Below are 16,670 nucleotides of genomic sequence, written 5' to 3' on the forward strand. Positions count from 1 at the left end.
ATGTCTCAATGTCATGTAACACTGAGAGCAGATTCTGAACAGACTGCCAGAGTTTTCAGACACAGGTGGACCATGAACATCTTGGACTCTTTGGAGGGTCATGCAGGGGGGTACCGCAGGGATATGGAGTTTCACTGCCACTGTGGTGAGCCATCATGTCCCTGAGTGTTGAGTCTTCCAGTTTGGAGAGCTAAAAAATTTCATCTCTGCTGTTTGCAGATGATGTGGTTCTGCTGGCTTTCTTTGCTGGGGACCTCCACCAGGCACTGGGAGGTGTTGCGGCTGAGTAGAAAGTGGCTGGTGTGAGAATTACCTCCATGTTGGAGGCCATGGTTCTCTGCCCCGAAAACAGTGGATTCCTCACTCCAGGAGGGGGGTGAGTCTCTGCCCCAAGTGAAAGAGTTCAAGTACCTCAGGACTTTGTTCATAAGTGAGGGTAGAATGGATTGGGATTAACACACAGATTGGTGCAGCATCAGCAGTTTGCACCGTATTGTTGTGATGAAGAGGGGTTTGAAGGAAAAGCTCTGGTCGATCTTCAAATAAATGAGACTGCGGGTTCAAGTGGTCAAAATAAGATTCCTGAGGAGGGCGGCTGGGCTCAGCCTTTGAGACAGGGGAGGGGCTCGGACATCCGGATGGAAATTGAAGTAGCGCCACTGTTCCTTCATGTTGAAAGGAGCCAGATGAGGCGTTTTCAGGCATTTGATTAGGATGCCTCCCTGTGGAGGTCGATGGAAGGACAGTCTTTAATGCGTGCCAGTATATAAAGGGTCTTCACTACCAAACCGATCCTCATGAAGGCGTCCCAGATCAGCTCAGTATGCAGTCTGATCCATCAGAAATCAAACACTCTTCAGGACACACTGAGGTGCATCCACACCTTGCATTAAGGATTACCACTTGGTATGTGAATGCCAAAAACAAATGTTAATCTGTGTTAATGCAAGGTATAAACAGGGTCAGTGGCAGCAGACTGTGTTACAGCAACTCTTTATAAAAACCAACTGGTATAAACGTGAAAACACCAGTACTGTTAACCCAAGGTGCTGCAATACGCTTCAAACTTTTAGGCCAAAGAAATACACACCACATGTTTGTTCTAGTTTATGCTGAGCTGCATACTGAGTATAAAATGTTGTATCAAAACCTTTTTCATTTTACCACACCGAAAACGCTCCACTATAAATCAAAGTTTCACATTTCAAACCCTGATTCAAAGACAGCATACGACAGGATCATCCAAATGTTAGAGTGAGAGCTTCTTTAGCTACTTAGTAATAGTAACTGGACTTGAGATTTCTTAATCATCTGATGACTCTAAGTGCTTTTGACACCACAGATCACACTCATTCAGAGGCTGCAATGTAAAGTGTCTATAAGTATTAACTAATCCCATTCATACAGCACTGACGCAGCTGTGGGAGCAATCTGAGGTCAAGATTCATGTCCAAGGAAACGTCAGCATGTGACTGTAGGAGCTGGAAACTGAACCTTTGACCCGTCAGCTCAAGAGACGACTGACTCTGTGGTGCTCTCTGTCATTTCTATCTCTATTTTATTGTCTCTCTTGGTTGTACTTTAGTCAATGTATGATCCCTTTAAATGTGCTGTAAAAGGCTCAAGGAGAAGTTTCTTTTAAGGTCAAATCTGGCTGAAGAAAAGGTCTTGGGGAGTTCAGGTTTGCAGGATTAACCTGATTTAAATCCAAATGAACGAAATAAAGGAGAAAAAGATCCTTTCTTTAATTTGTAAAGCTTCTAGAATAACATGTTGAACCTTTAAGCCGCAAAAAGAACTTTTCTCTCCTTCACTGAAAAATATCAAGGTCCCAGACACTCAAAAATCAGAGCCTTGGCTTTAAATCAAACATTTCACCTTTAATCACAGGAGAGGCATCAGTTGCCTCTACTGCTTTTGTTTAATCTATTGAGTGGATTGGCAAATACAGCGTTATTTAATGAGCTTTAGAGGTGCTGGGAGGTTGATTTTATTGGGTTTGGACAAGCTGAAAACAAGCTGTTTCTACTTGACTGTATTCCCACGGCGGCCACGTTTGTGACGTCAGGCTCAGTGCAGGAAGCTCAGATGCTGCCATCACATCATACTCTTGTTTCAGGTTGTTAACTGTATTAATGCAAAGATGTCCAGTTTTATTCACAGATAAAAGGATGACTACGGAGAAGATGTACTGAGAGAATCTGGAGAGAAATCAGAGCAGATTTCATGCTGAAGAAATTGTTTGATAACCCATTTGCTACCATGAGACTGAAGCTAACATTAGCATTAAGTCTAATCAAAGTTATCATTTACTAATCAAACATACGATGTAAAAAGCTTTCATAATTAAAGATATCAGTGTTTGAACTTTTTCATTCTTGATTCACTGATTCCTGCTAAAGTATCCAATCACTCTAGCTGACATGGAATATGAACAAGGAAAGACGGCGATGACAAGACATCAGGAGTGTCTGCCAGGAAGAATTTCTTGATTTTCTTTCACTTTTCTCATCCAACAAAATCTGTGAGCATACTTTACAAAGCAGAGGTAGTTGTGCATTAATAATATCCATATCTGTGTGTAAAATTTTATGCTCTGACTTATGTCGACAAGAAGATGCACCTCACAGCCGTCAGAAAGCACCACGGTTCCAGTTCTCCAAACAAACATAAGCTCTAGACAGAGTTGTTCCGACTCCAATACCAGCATCACAAATATGTCCGATACTGCTGAAAATGTGGGTAATGGGGTACAACAAACCGATACTGGTACCATCCTAAATGACAAGGAGGCGACACCCACGGGGGGGATGGGTTCACTGAGCAAGACAGTGTGGCATTCCCAGTATCTGAGCATGCGGACAAAAATCTGAGTCTCTTGGTCCTTGGTCCTGCCAGTCTTTCTATACTCTTGTGAAGCCTGGATGCTGAGAGATGGCCAGAGGCAGCGACTATACTCCTTTGTGACTTTTCGTGTTTTTGGATATCATTGGTGAGAGTGTGTGTCCAATGCTAACATGCTCAGGAGAACAGGAACAGAAAAGTCCGCTGCTGGATATGGGCACCTGGCATGCTTTCCCAGGCTTTATCCAGCTCACCACAAACTGGGTTAGGGCTGGGAGGTTATGGCAAAAATCAAAATCATGATTAATTGAAATTTTTACCTCAATTATGATTAATGAATGATTATTCCACCCCTAACCTGCTACTCTGTTCTGAAAATACACATCAGCTGAAATGATTTTTTTTTAATAAAAAGTCAAATTTTCCAAGAAAAGTAGAAAATAACTTGTATTTCTTGCCAACAACATAAATCATTTTTATACTGTTGTATAGAAAGTAGAAAATAACTTTGCTGCTCACATTGCTCAGTCAGCTCCGTGTTTTAGTTTCAGTGGACTGGATGGGAAAGAGTGCATGACTAGTGCTTCTACTTCTCTTGGGTTTACAGCAGGCTACATGCCTTCCAACACCTGGCTACCTATCACGTGACTACATAGCCAATATTTTGTTTTTTAATAGGCTGGTGCATTAGTGGAGAGAGAATTACAAGGGAAAAAACTGAAATAATTGACACAGCAGGTTTATGTTAGTTAGAGGCTGTAAATCTTGGTTTCGATTAATTGCCCAGTCCTATGCTGGGTGCTTAGAACCTGGTGGGCTGGGCTGGACACTGGGGGCAGTATGCTGTGGAGGGGCCAACTGGGAAGAGAGATGGTGCATGGGCCTGGTGCAGGCCTAGACAACGGCCATCAGGAGGTCAGAGCAGTACCTGACCTTACAAAGGTTATTAAAAGCTAAGAGCCATAAACCGTACCTTCTTACGTTTTTCCTATTGGAACTAGCTGTTGCTAACCTGACATGCCAGATGGATTTGTTTCACACACCCAACTGGTAAACCATCCATAGACGGCGTTTGGGAAAGGGCAGAGCCTTTGAAAAAAAACTTGGAGGGTGATTGGATGAACGTTCTGTCTGTCACATCTTTACAGCCAATCAGAGCAACAAAACACATGACGTAGCCGCTACCAAGGAGTAAACTCCATAGAGAACTGCATAACGCGAACCATGGTGACTGTAGACATGTCAGTACAAGACTTTTGTCATTTTTGAAAAGAAAAAAAACTCACTGCTGTTCTTGGTTCTTCTTTTAACAAAGAAATGTCATCAAGTTCTGATAAAACTGGTGCTTTAGCAGCATCCATGCTAATGTCTTCTGCCATAATTGTACCGGCCTCTTGTTGCTGCTTGCTTACGTCACCACTTTGCCTTGCCGAAAGTACTGCCACTCATCGCTGATTGGTCCTGTCACTTTCTAACCGGCTAAAAAATAAGTATTTAACTGTACAGGCACTGCATGAAAGGTTACATTTTTGGTCCATCACCTCTATTCCAACAAGAATCAGGATCCCTATCCCTGAAAATAAACATGTAAAACATAAGGGTGGGCTAAGTCACAGGGGTAAAGGGTGTATTGGCATAGGGCAGAAGTGTGACATAACTGGAAAATGTCTGCTGTGGTAATATGGTCTATGCTAATGCTAAGCTAGGCTAACAGGCTGCTGTAGGTCATTGTAAATCATATTGGCATGACTGTGACATAGAGCTCATTACTCAATTCTTGGCAGATGAGCAAATTTCCAAACAAATCAAACTATTTTTACCATTTTAGCCCTCTAACTATAACCTTAATCTCATTCAGCCACTGTAAGCTCCACTTCCTGCCAGAGTTAATCATCCCTATGCCAAAGCACTGTCTCCTCCAGGTAAACAGCCTGCAGACCATATGAGGATTTAAAGGGTGTGTAAAAGGAGATTTTCAGCCTGAGACAGATCCCACGACAGCACCTGGTTCACAGTTAACTCCACCACAGGATAAATCCAATCATCTTCAACCCCACAGCCTGTAGCAGCTGTTACGCCGGGAACGTTTCCAAAAACCAGAAAGGAAAGAAAGACGGCACAAAGAGTCTCATTCTGCCATCACGGCCTCCACATTCCCACACAGATCTGAGCGTCACATATTCCACTGCTGTTTTCCAGAGCTGAGCGTTTTTCTCGACTCGGTGTAAAAGTTGGCACCCAGAGTGTGACAGCGAGAGGCCACAGACGGCCCGGTGAAAGACGGGTGACACAAGGGTGCACTGTTCAGTCCCTCAGCCTCCTCTGCTTTATGTGCCAACACTCGACCTTTGTGTGCCGACACAGCGAGCTCTGACTGTAGCTGCTGTGGGGTCTGGAGAGATCAATGTAGGATTTTACATAAAATTAAAGCCAGTAGGAGCCTAATTTTACTCTCATTTAGCTAGCTTCAAATTATACCCCCACCACATCTGGAAAAATACTTCAACATTCTGTTTCAGCATGATCCAGCTCATTAATACAGTATTAAATGTTCTGACTTTGTAAATACATGAGCACAAATGGCACTGCCTTCTTCTGAAGGTAATTTTTTTATTGGTCTTGTGTATCATTTAGAAATAGTTACTCCCAAAACGAGTCATTTATGTCCAATATTTAAAGTGGTTTATCTTTACACAGCCAAAATCTGCAATCTGCAAATAATGCAGCATGAACTGATGCTGGTAGCAGATGCTCATCTGTTCTGTTGCATCAATCTAAATCTGTCCTTTGCTTCACTTATTACCTGATTCAGAGAAGAAGGCTGTTATCAGGCAGAAGAAGTGTCTCGTTTGGCAAACTGATCTGTTTTCCTGGTCAAACATGACAAAAAATGCTGGGACTTTGGGAGATCTGCACCAAAAAAAAGAAAGAAAATTAAAGATGAAAGAAGAGGGCAGGTTAGTAACAATGATCATTATTTTCTTTGTTTTATTGTCCGTCTGTTTGATTTAAACCAGATGATGATGATGATGATGATGATGAATGTGCTAAGAACAGTCATGGGCTGACTTTAAATAACATATTATTCATTATGTTATAAAAACCGTAGGTCCCACATGTATGTTAGATGCAGTAAATCAGAAGAACAGGATGATCCTCTGCCTCTGCTTGCACAGATTTGCATCATGTTATTTTAGGCTTCTCTGCTTCCTGAATGCCTCTGGCTTTTTAATTTCTAATACAGCAGAGATGTTTCATAAACATTTAAATTTGTAATACTGTAAAAGCAAGAGAGGCATATTCAAAGGGTCAGTTCTAGGAGAAAGCAGCATGTCCCAATGTATGCAGGCTGTATGTATGTTTTTGTATCGGTAGCTGCTTCTCTCAGCAGAAATTCATAAGAAAGCTTTCAGAGAAAATCTCCATCAGAAGCTCCCCAGGCAGGTTGAACTTCCTGAACTTCTGCAGGAAATATCCCTGACTCTGTCTGATGCTCTTTTTATATTTTTGGAAATTTTTATATCTCATGGGCCCATGCTGCCCACAGAACTGGAGGGCCCCTGAAAAACCCGGACAATGGGCCATTTTCAGCAGCGATTTATTAATAATATCAATGCATTTGTTTTGTTAGTGTCCTGGCTAACAGTTACCTCATTTTAGCACTGTAAAGGGTGTCAGGCAATCACTGGGTTCTGATGTAGTTGGAATTATTTATTTCTGCTACTTCTTTACCCGTTTCAGCACCTTCTTGACCCATTTTTGCAGCTTTTATCTCATTTTTTTGTTGCTGTTTTGCCACATATAACCCCGTTTTTGCCCTTTCTACCAATGTTCGACATCTTTCTGCCACTTTAGGTCCTTTATGGCCACCTTTATGTCACTTGTCAACTATTTTTGTTAGTTTTTACCCGTTTTTGCTGCTTTTTTTTATTCTGTTTTGTCACAATAAACTGGGTTTTTCCCCTTAAGGCCATTCTTACGCCACTTATCCACTATTGTTGCCACTGTGGACCCATTCTTGACTAGCATACTTAAGCAATTTAGTCAATAATTTAGTTTTTTCGCCTTTGTTGGCCCTTTTAAGCCACATTTAATACCACATGTCCACTATTTTGCCACTTTTGACCAATTTTAGCTGCTTTTTCCCTTTTTTGCAACTATTAACCCATTTTGCCACTTTACACCATCTTAATACCACCTGTCCTTTATTTTTGCCACTGCTTTTGACACTCTGGGCCCATTTTTGCTCCTTTTTCCTTGTCTTGCAATTATTAACCCATTTTTGCCACTTTTAACTAATTTTATCACTTTTTTCCACTTTTTTGCTACATATGACTCATTTTTTGCAACATTTTTGTGCCCATGCACATTGTTACTATCACCAACTAAAAGGTCATTCTGGTAAAAAAAAAAAAAAAAGGGGGTTACATTCTTTAAAAATGCTTGTGCTGTGTCTGTTGCTCTGATAAGAGTGGTTATTATTCAGGTTAAAAATAAAATCTGCTTATCACAGTTTAACTTTATAATGGACCGTGGTTTTGCTGACCTCACTAGTCTCTCAGTTTTGCTAGGCCCCAGAAAGCTCTCCCCTCTATCCCTCCCTTACAGGCCTGAGGATTTCTACTAGTATAATAAAATAAAGTTGAATGATTAATGCTCAAAATAATGAAAAACTAAAGACAGTACACTGAATTGACCAGATATGACCGTAAAGATGTTCTGGTTTGAGTTTTAAACTTTATATATATAAATATAGAAACAGATTCTTAATCGTTGGTTAGTTCTGAAAGACTTTATCTTCAGCATTTTCAATAACCTGACAGGCCAGATGGATGTGTGAAACACATCCATCTGGTAAACCTCTCAAAGACAGCGTTTGGGAAAGGACCATAGACTGTAGAAAGAACTGGGCAAACCCTGTGTGACGTCTGCTTACAATAGATGGACTTAAACTGCTTTGGAAGCCAATCCGCAGCAACTTCCATATTGAAATCGCGGTCTCAACTGAACTCTGGATCAACCTAACGGCCCGCCCACTAAACTCGACTTCCTGTCAGCTAACGTAGCTTCTACCTGTTAATCTATCTGTCAATCAAATGAGATGTGCCAATCAGTGCACAGTGAGGTTTTTCCCCAGTATAATCTAAACCATTGTGGTACAAAAAAATTCACCCCCTGTACAGTGAGAGGACACGAAGCCATCAACTAATGAGGCACGTTTGGTTTTCTGAACTGTTTTTTTTGAACAGTTTTTTCTAGTGTAAAAACCGGCTGTTTAACAGGTGTCCAGACAGGACTTCCTGCAGCCAGCCTCAAGTGGACACTCACTGTATTGCAATTTTTTGCACTTCCGCATTGGCTTCATTTTTCAGGACTGGAGGTTGCTGCTTGGAAAGGGCAGAGCCTTTGAAAAAAAACTTGGAGGGTGATTGGATGAACGGTCTGTCTGTCACATCTCTTCGGGCCGATCAGAGCAACAAAACATGTGACATAGGAGTAATAAGGAGTAAATTCCTTAGAGAACTGTATAAAGCAAAACCATGGTGACTGTAGACATGTCAGTACATGACTTTGTCATTTTTGAAAAGAAAACAACTCACTGCTGTTCTTTGTTTATTTTTTAACAAAGAAATGTTGTCAAGTTCTGATAAAACTGACCCTTTAGCAGCATCCACGCTAATCTCTTCCGCCACAACTGCAAAGGCCTCTTGTTGCTTCTTGTTTATGCCATGACTCCGCCGCGCCCAGAAGTACTGCCCCTCATCGCTGATAACTGTAACTGGGCATATTAAGATGTTTTTGATTGAAATAGCTTTGATTTCAGTAAATAAGACCTCCTAAAGCTGCAAATTTAATGAATGACCATTTTCAGTTCTTTACAACCTATAAAATGTTTTAAAACTCAGTTTTGCATAATAATGTGGAACAGTGCATGTTGAGGTTTTTATAACCAAAAAAATAATGGTTATCATTATGAAGTTTGATCAAAAACATTTGAATTATGCTCTAACGGCTGATGACTTGAAAAATATTCTGAGTTTCATTTGCATTAATATTTAGGAAAATAAGAAAAAAATGCCATTTGCTTAATAATGTGGAAAGCGGTGTATTTACAGACTCATAGCTACAATTAGATCAGAATAAACGTTAGCTAGTCCTGGTTATCTGTTACACTTTATTATCACGATAGCGAAAGATGTGTTGTATTAACACTTTTTTGTAACATATTTATCTCAACCTGAAGCTAAACTCACTGAATGTATTTACACTCACAGCCGAATGCCAATCTTATGGCAACTTTAATGTATCATATTGTTGAAAAAAACTTTTCAAAAATTGGATTTATATCACAATTCCAACTCTTTACGTCATAAATTCGACTTTATATCTCATTATTAGGGCCGTATTTTATTTATAAGACAAGATAAATATTAACATTTATTCTTCTCCCCTGGCATAAATGGGCCTCCGTACATTTCTGCATTAAATCGGTGTAAAGCCACATGTATTTTTATTTACACTGTTCATGATGACAGCAGATGGACTGAAGGCTGCTGGGAGCAGACAGGTTGCATTTCAGGACAGACAGTGTTGACTCAGCAGCGCCCTCCTCCGGCCTGCAGCCGCACTGCGAGGAGAAGCTGAGTCGACCCGGTGAGCGACTGCTGAAGAGACAACACCGCTGTCTGCGCTCAGGTAAGACCGAACACGCATTTTCCTCTAATTAGACGGATCAAATCTCAGCTCCAAACATCCCGCCGAGCGGCTGATGTTTGCGCCAAACGCTGCGTCGTAACCCTGCATCGGCATTCGTCTTGTCACTTAATATTTTTTGCATGAGGGTGGAGAGGCTGGGCCTGTGTGCGTTTACACGTATAGAAATATCATGCACATGAACGAGGTGGATTTGTCTTGCATCATTCATCGGGCACGGATCCTCCTGCTGCGGCTTTGGGGTTTTAAAATCAGACTTCGATTACGCACGAGCTCCGTCTCCATCGATCCTCTGATCCAATAAACAGAAAAAAGAAGGTGTTTTTGTTGCAGCCATCGTCGCTCCAGCACCGAAGGAGCAGCAGTCACCTCCCTACAAACACGGCTCATTCTGCCTGATTTCTGAGTATCTATCACAGCAGGAGGAAAAAACACCAAAATGTCTCCATGGTGCATCCTCCGGAGCAGGTCCAGCTTTGCTCCAGCAGCACGCAGATCGTCCTTGCGCGCGTTAACAAGACTAATCCGCCAGAATATTTATAATCTCATTATTACAGGATTCCCTTGGGACAACAATGCAATGTTATTTCTCTGATTTTCACTCCAGCTGAGCGCTCGTAAACACCTCTTTTCTTTGTGTGATTTGCGCGCAGAGAGGCTGGACGTTCCTGCACTGACTCCTAACGTTGTTTTTTTTCGCTCCCGTTATTCTGGATCTTTCTCTCTTTCTTGCATCTGAGGGCCTAAGTGGTTTCTAGCATAGCTGTACGTGCAGCACAGATGAGCTCTTTTCTTCTTTAACCTGATTCCCTGCATGTAAAGCAATTCAAAAACAAGCCCTCCCTTGTGGATGCCTTCATTTACATGCAGTCTCCCCTGGATGTTCATGTTCCTACATTATTTAGAGAGCGCTTTTCTGGGGGGATCGGGATGATGATGCGGCGCTTGTGCGCAAATGCCAAGCCCATTTTTCATGTTACAGTCTGCACAGAGCTTATCTGACACATATGGGCTTCTCAGGAGGGCTGGGCGATGTGGACCAGAATCATATCTATGCTGATACACTACAAATAGATTGATCTTTAATCTGTCAAGAAATGTTTACACCGCAGAAATCAAATGATTCAGAAACCTGTTTGCAGGAAAAAGGCTGAATGCATTGTTGTTGTCTCATGTGTGTTGGCCTTGTAATAAGACAAGATTCTCTCTTTATCCTGGCATGTATTAAATAATGACAAAAAAGGGGTAAAAAGGAAACCAGCTCTGAAAAAGAAGCAGATGTTATGTTTCATTCCGTGATCATAATAACTGGTGACTTTGAGATGAATGTGTACTGGCTGTTGTGGTTACAGTAGATGTTGAAGACAGGAAGTGTGTCTATAAACGCCTCTGTTTGGTTTTTACTTTGATGACAGAAAAACACTCGTTATATGAAAGGTCTCTTCTGAAAAAAGGAACAAAGAGGAATTTGTTAAAACGTTTTCAACTTCTGACGTTACAACTGGCGCCTCCAAACGAGGTCGTGTTTAACGTGTTTAAGAGACCATGGCCGCTTTCGAATTCGCCTACTATACTAGCAGTGCGCACTGATTTGCCCAAAATGTAGTATGCAGTATGCGAACAAATGCAAAAGTTGTCGGACCAGTCTGCTTTGCCTACTGTTACCCACAATGCAAAGCGCTTGGTCAGAGTTCGTAGTAGCGGAGAGCGGCAGAACTTTCACCGTAGCGGCTGACGGTTATAAAAAGTGCCATTACCTTTTATCTTTACCTTTTTAACATGTACTATAGCGAAATAAGTTCAAATAAGGTCACTGTTGTTTTTGTTTGGTGCTGTCAAGTGTGTCCTTTCACTGCACTACACATACTAAGCTAACAACAACAGCTATAAAAATCCCGAAAAATCAGATAAAAACGCTTCCCAGATTTTTCTGTACGTAAATGGATGGAAAACACTGTAGCGTTGTTTAATATTGACCAGGGTATGACGTACTTCTGTTTACTGGAAACCACGCATACTACACAATAATGTCCGACTGGCAGTCATACTGCATACTACTGTTGAACGCAGTACACAGTGTGCAATGCGTACTGTATACTGCGTTTGGCAGGAGTATGCAGTAGGCCAATTTGGAAACAGCCCATGATTTCTCCCTCCTTCTGGACGTAGTGGGGAGTTTTTCTGAGAGTTCATGAGTTGTGACGTGTTTGTTGATGTTTCCAGAAATAGCAGAGCCCGTGGACTACAGTTTTTAGCCACATACAGGACCAAAAGGAGCTGTGGCAAGTTTCAGAGCCAGCGACCACATCTGCCATTTTAGCACTCATTGTCCGATACAATAGGGTGCTACAATTCCCTCAGTGTCAGCCATGTTTTGTCGCACTTTTGGTTGGAACAGTTCGACTTTTGGAGCAGCACCACGCGCCTAAGGGTCACTTCTCTCTGGACCAATCATAATCGAGAATGGGCGGGACTTTTAATGTCAGCTTTGTCAACAGCAGAGCCCTCACAGCAACACCTGAGGAGACACCTTTCCCTTCCTAGTTATTTTACTTTCAATAATAGAAAATATCTGACCCCCTAATAATCAGAAAAGTAAATAATACACAAGAGGAGAAATATTTAAAACAAATTCTGGATTTCTAAGGACAGTCCTTCAGTGGGCGATTGGACGTATGCCCTTCATGATAACACTGAGGGATTTCTCAAACTACGGCAACCTGTTTTGGATATGGTTGATACTTCTGGACTGGATTTTGTTATATGAACTCAAAAATACTGGAAATTTGGCCACTTAAAGCCTGTAACACTGGAACATAAAGAAATGAGTGCAGTGTTGTGGGAGTTTTTATTTTATTTTATTATCATTATTTTATTTTTAAGTAATGTAGCTACATGTCATACCTGCTCTGTTCATGTTTTGTTAGTTAATTTTCAAATTGGAAAAAAAAGGGTTCTGTTTATGTTTTGTAAACAATGTACCATTGTTGTAAGAACTTAAGAACCTTAATAAAAAAGAGAATTAAAAAAAATAATAATAAAACAGGGCTGAACAATTTTGGAAAATAATCTAATTGTGATTTTTTTTCCCCCCTAAAACTGCAGATATTTTAAAGATCCTCATCTTGTGTCTTTTCTAGAAACACAAGAAAATAATCCCTCGAAATAGAGCTGAATGATTTTGAAAATTTTTATGTGATTCTTATTTTTTTAACAAGAAATACGCATACAAAATAAGGAAAGTAGGAGTTTTTGCAAACTATTCTAGAAAAAATGACACTTAAATGTTTGCAGAGCGTAATATCTCTGCTGCAAAAATAATGGTGTTAAACTGACACACACATCAGGTTCAAGAAATATTGCACCTTCAGCGATTTAAAAATTGCAGTAGGCCATTTTGCAATTTAATCTAAATATCACTTAATTCCCCAGCCCTAGAGCTTAGGGACACCACAGAGAAAAGCAGAAGTCGACTTCCAAAACTGAGCAAAAATAGACTCTGGTAAGAAGAAGTGCTGCACAATTAATCCAATCACAGTTGCAGGGTTAGACTGTGCAGCTGTTTAACTGAATAAAAATGGAAATTATTTTTGTATTAAAGGTGCAATGAGTAATATTTAGCCCAGGAGCATTTAGCAGAACAAACTTAGTTAGTTAAATTAGTGTTTAATTGCCTGTATTTTTAAAACGATGTTATTTTTATTTGGTCTTCTCTGAGGTACAGTAGAAACATGCAAAATGCACAAATCCAAGAAGACTCTTCCTATGTATGATTAAAAGGCTTATTCTAAGTTAAAAGTAAAAGTTTGCTTTGGCTAAAAAATTACATACTGCACCTTTAAGTAGTACTAACATATCTGCAGAAAGACCCTTAATTTTACAATAATGCAAACTATTGAACTTCTGTTTTCAAAAAAGGGAAAAGGTGTTTTTTTTTAATGTGAAGTCATTCTAAAAGCAGCGATGTTCAAACTTCAGGTTTTTGTCTGTTTTGAGTTGAGAAATACACACTTCAGCACCATCATTACTCTGCATTTTTGATAACAAAGCAAGTAGACTCATGATGTATTAGATCATAACTGCAATCGCAAATCACAATACTGTCCAGTATAATCACCATTGCACATTATTACCAAGTCGTAATGCCACTGTAAACACAGGGCCATAATCTAGAATCAATCACAAGTTAGCACGGTCACTTTTTAGAGTGTAACACCAGCTCGTCATTTCATAACATTTTGAAATAAATCAGTCAAATTTAACAGTATGAGCATGAATTTCATTAAAATGAAGACTAACCCTATCCAGAACAATTTTACTCATGCCTGATGTTTGTTATGTAACAATCATGCTATTCCTCTGAGCCTCTGGTTTATTGACCTTGTTGTTCTGAAAGATCATCCCTTTAATCTGTTGTGAATTAAATAACAACCAAAACGGGGGGAAAGGAAGTCAGTCCCATTGTTTTCAATAAAAGAGCCGGCTTTTTCGCGAACACATCACTACTGCACAGCAGCGTCTCTCCGCTGTCAGTGAACCAGGCTGCTTATCTGACACATATGGGCTCCCCAGTAATCCGCGCAGGGTCAGTGGACAGGCCCTGATCCACAGTAGGTGCATGAAAAGCCTTTCACCATGAAGCCAAATGAAAACAAAGGCTTTAATTCGCCGTTTGCGTGTCAGTGGTGCTTCAACCTGCTCTGATGGACAGCAAGGATTAAGTGGAATGAGGTCTCTTTCTTCCGTCACACCTTTCCTCCATCCTCATGGGAACAGGCAGTTTCCTGTGTTACATTACAAGAGAGCAGGAGGAGGGGGGAGAGACGGGCATGTTGTAGTCTGTAACCGCAGCTGGAAGCCATTCTGAGCGTCCAGATGATCTGCGGAAAGGAATGAAAGACATCTCAGTGCCATTTTATTCATATTGGATTCAGACACAGACAGCTCTCTGCAAGTTTCTGCAGCGTGCTGGCACGAGTCGGTAGTGGAGAGACGGACTGGTATGCTGCACAGTGAAGGCAGACAGAGACCCCTCCCTTCAGCTGTAGTCCATGTTCAGGAGGGTACACTGTTTTATCAAGTTCATCTTTTGTCTTCAGTCCAAGTACGGAGGCCATGTCATTTATTCAGTATTCAGGCTGTTAAATGGAGGTTATCAGTTATCACTGGGAACAAAGATATGGGGCAGGAAGGTCCTACCGTTACTCTTAATGGGCTGGTGCCAACAATTGTGAAGATGGAGAGACAGTATACCATAAAGAGTGGAAGGAGCGACCACATTCTGGACAAAAAGGGTGGAGCTTTAAAGAGCAAGGGGTTGGCTAACACTTGGATAAAAGCGAGCTATTCACAGCCAGTGGCTAAATGACTAGCTGGCTATTAAGACAGCTAACAACATAGAAGTTGTGGAATGTAGCTAACTCACAATTTCATAAGTCATATTCTCTTCTGAACAGTCCAACTCAAATTTGACTCCTATGCAAATAAATCAGTGCATGGCAAAGAAAGAAGCTAATGAGTAAAGATAGAACACAGAGGCAGACTCCTGCAGCATGTTGCTAATAATCTATTCACAAAATGCATTAACAGGAATCTATATGCATTTTGGTCATTCAAACACCAAGTGGTAATTATCACTGCTTTGTGCACCTCAATGCATACTAAAACAGTGTGATATCTGACAGCTTAGACTGCATATGGAGGCGGTCTGGGATACCTTCTTCCAGGCTGGATTGGTTGTGTAGATGCTACACGCCCTGTAAACTGACGTGACCTGCTGTAGTCTGCTAGTAACAAAAAGCATGGCTTTGCTTATGTCCATCCAGCCTTGCTCGGTGTGACGGGAACTCCAGCTCTTGTCTAGAGATTTTGATTCGTTGTCTCAGCTCAGAAATAGGAGCTGGCCTTTCAGTTACCAAAAAACTTTGCCTTTAGTACCATTCTGCCTTTTTTTATATCCTAAAAACAACGGAAATGGAAAACAGGAAAACGAGAGCCAACTGTTCAGGAAAGGAACCAACTCTTAAAACTGGTTTATCCATTATGAATTATGAAATATCACTGTCTTTTAAAAGAATGTTTTTTGACAAAATGAGGGAGAAAAGCTATTAAAAAGGCACAGCTAGCTTTTTAGCTTGTAGCTTATTCACCTCCATTCATTTGTGGTCCCAGCTGCTTCACTGCCCACAGCATATAGAGATACAAAGCTACAGTAAGAGAGCCATGAATGATGTATGGACTGCTCTTTTATAAGAGTCAGGCAAAATAGTTCTGATGTCAGTTATCATACCTAAAGAGGTAATGTTAATTCACAGTGAGGGCACTAGTACCAGTGTGCAATCACTTGGTACAGGCCGACAATCGGCCTTTTGCAAACATTAGCCACACTAGAAAAGCACTCAGAGAGCGCAGACCTCCACCATTAGCCTTATCTCCCAGTAGTGAAGAATCCTTTAAAAAATTCCTGGATCCATCCCCATGTGCCCCCCACCACAGCATTCGCCGATTACTCCCTCCCCGGTGGGGTGGAAACATGGTGAGGTAAAGCATCGGCTTTACTACAGGTGGACCGTCACGGTGGAAGCATTGCCTGTTGTTGCCAACAGATTCACTGACAGTCTCACCCATGGTCTCACCGGACGACTGGAAGTCATGGCAGAGGGTGAATATTCCTCTATTCCTCCCAGCATTGTGACTATTCTTGTTACAATTCGCTGTCTTTCTTTCTGTTATGCTCCGACTCATCTCCTCGACCAGGCGTGCGTCTTTCAAACTCTATAAACTCCAAAACTTTGAATAGAAACACACCCAAAATGCTGCTGGGATTGAAGTTACTCATGTCCGCCATCTCCTGGCGTAAAGTGGTAACAGCGCAGACCTCTGCCATTAGCCCTATCTCCCAATAGTAAAGAATCCTTTAAAAAATTCCTGGATGCAGACGGTGCGCCGGATCACTCCCAAAATCTAATCAGTTCTTCCTAATGCCATTTCTGACATTTCCTGAAAATGTAATCAAAATCCGTCCATAACTTTGTGAGTTATGTTGCTAACAAACTAACAAACTACCAAACAAACTACCAGATAAACAAAGAAATTAACAAACCCACCCGATC

At 41.1% G+C, this 16,670-nt stretch overlaps 1 protein-coding gene and 1 long non-coding RNA gene across 2 annotated transcripts in view; one reads left to right on the forward strand and one right to left on the reverse strand.

Moving 5' to 3' along the window:
* Positions 1–9,466: 9,466 nt before the first annotated feature.
* mapta (microtubule-associated protein tau a) overlaps positions 9,467–16,670 on the forward strand; it is a 66,068-nt gene continuing 58,864 nt past the window's right edge. The window contains exon 1 of the mRNA XM_041815064.1: positions 9,467–9,540. The gene's annotated coding sequence lies outside the window, so the exon portion shown is untranslated. The remainder of the gene's footprint in view (positions 9,541–16,670) is intronic.
* Positions 13,651–16,670, reverse strand: part of LOC121527997 — a 55,912-nt gene continuing 52,892 nt past the window's right edge. Inside the window, exon 2 of the long non-coding RNA XR_005993464.1 lies at positions 13,651–14,438. This is a non-coding gene — a long non-coding RNA (uncharacterized LOC121527997). The remainder of the gene's footprint in view (positions 14,439–16,670) is intronic.

Source organism: Cheilinus undulatus, linkage group 20 (assembly GCF_018320785.1).
Source record: "Cheilinus undulatus linkage group 20, ASM1832078v1, whole genome shotgun sequence".
Classification (NCBI taxonomy): Eukaryota; Metazoa; Chordata; class Actinopteri; order Labriformes; family Labridae; genus Cheilinus; species Cheilinus undulatus.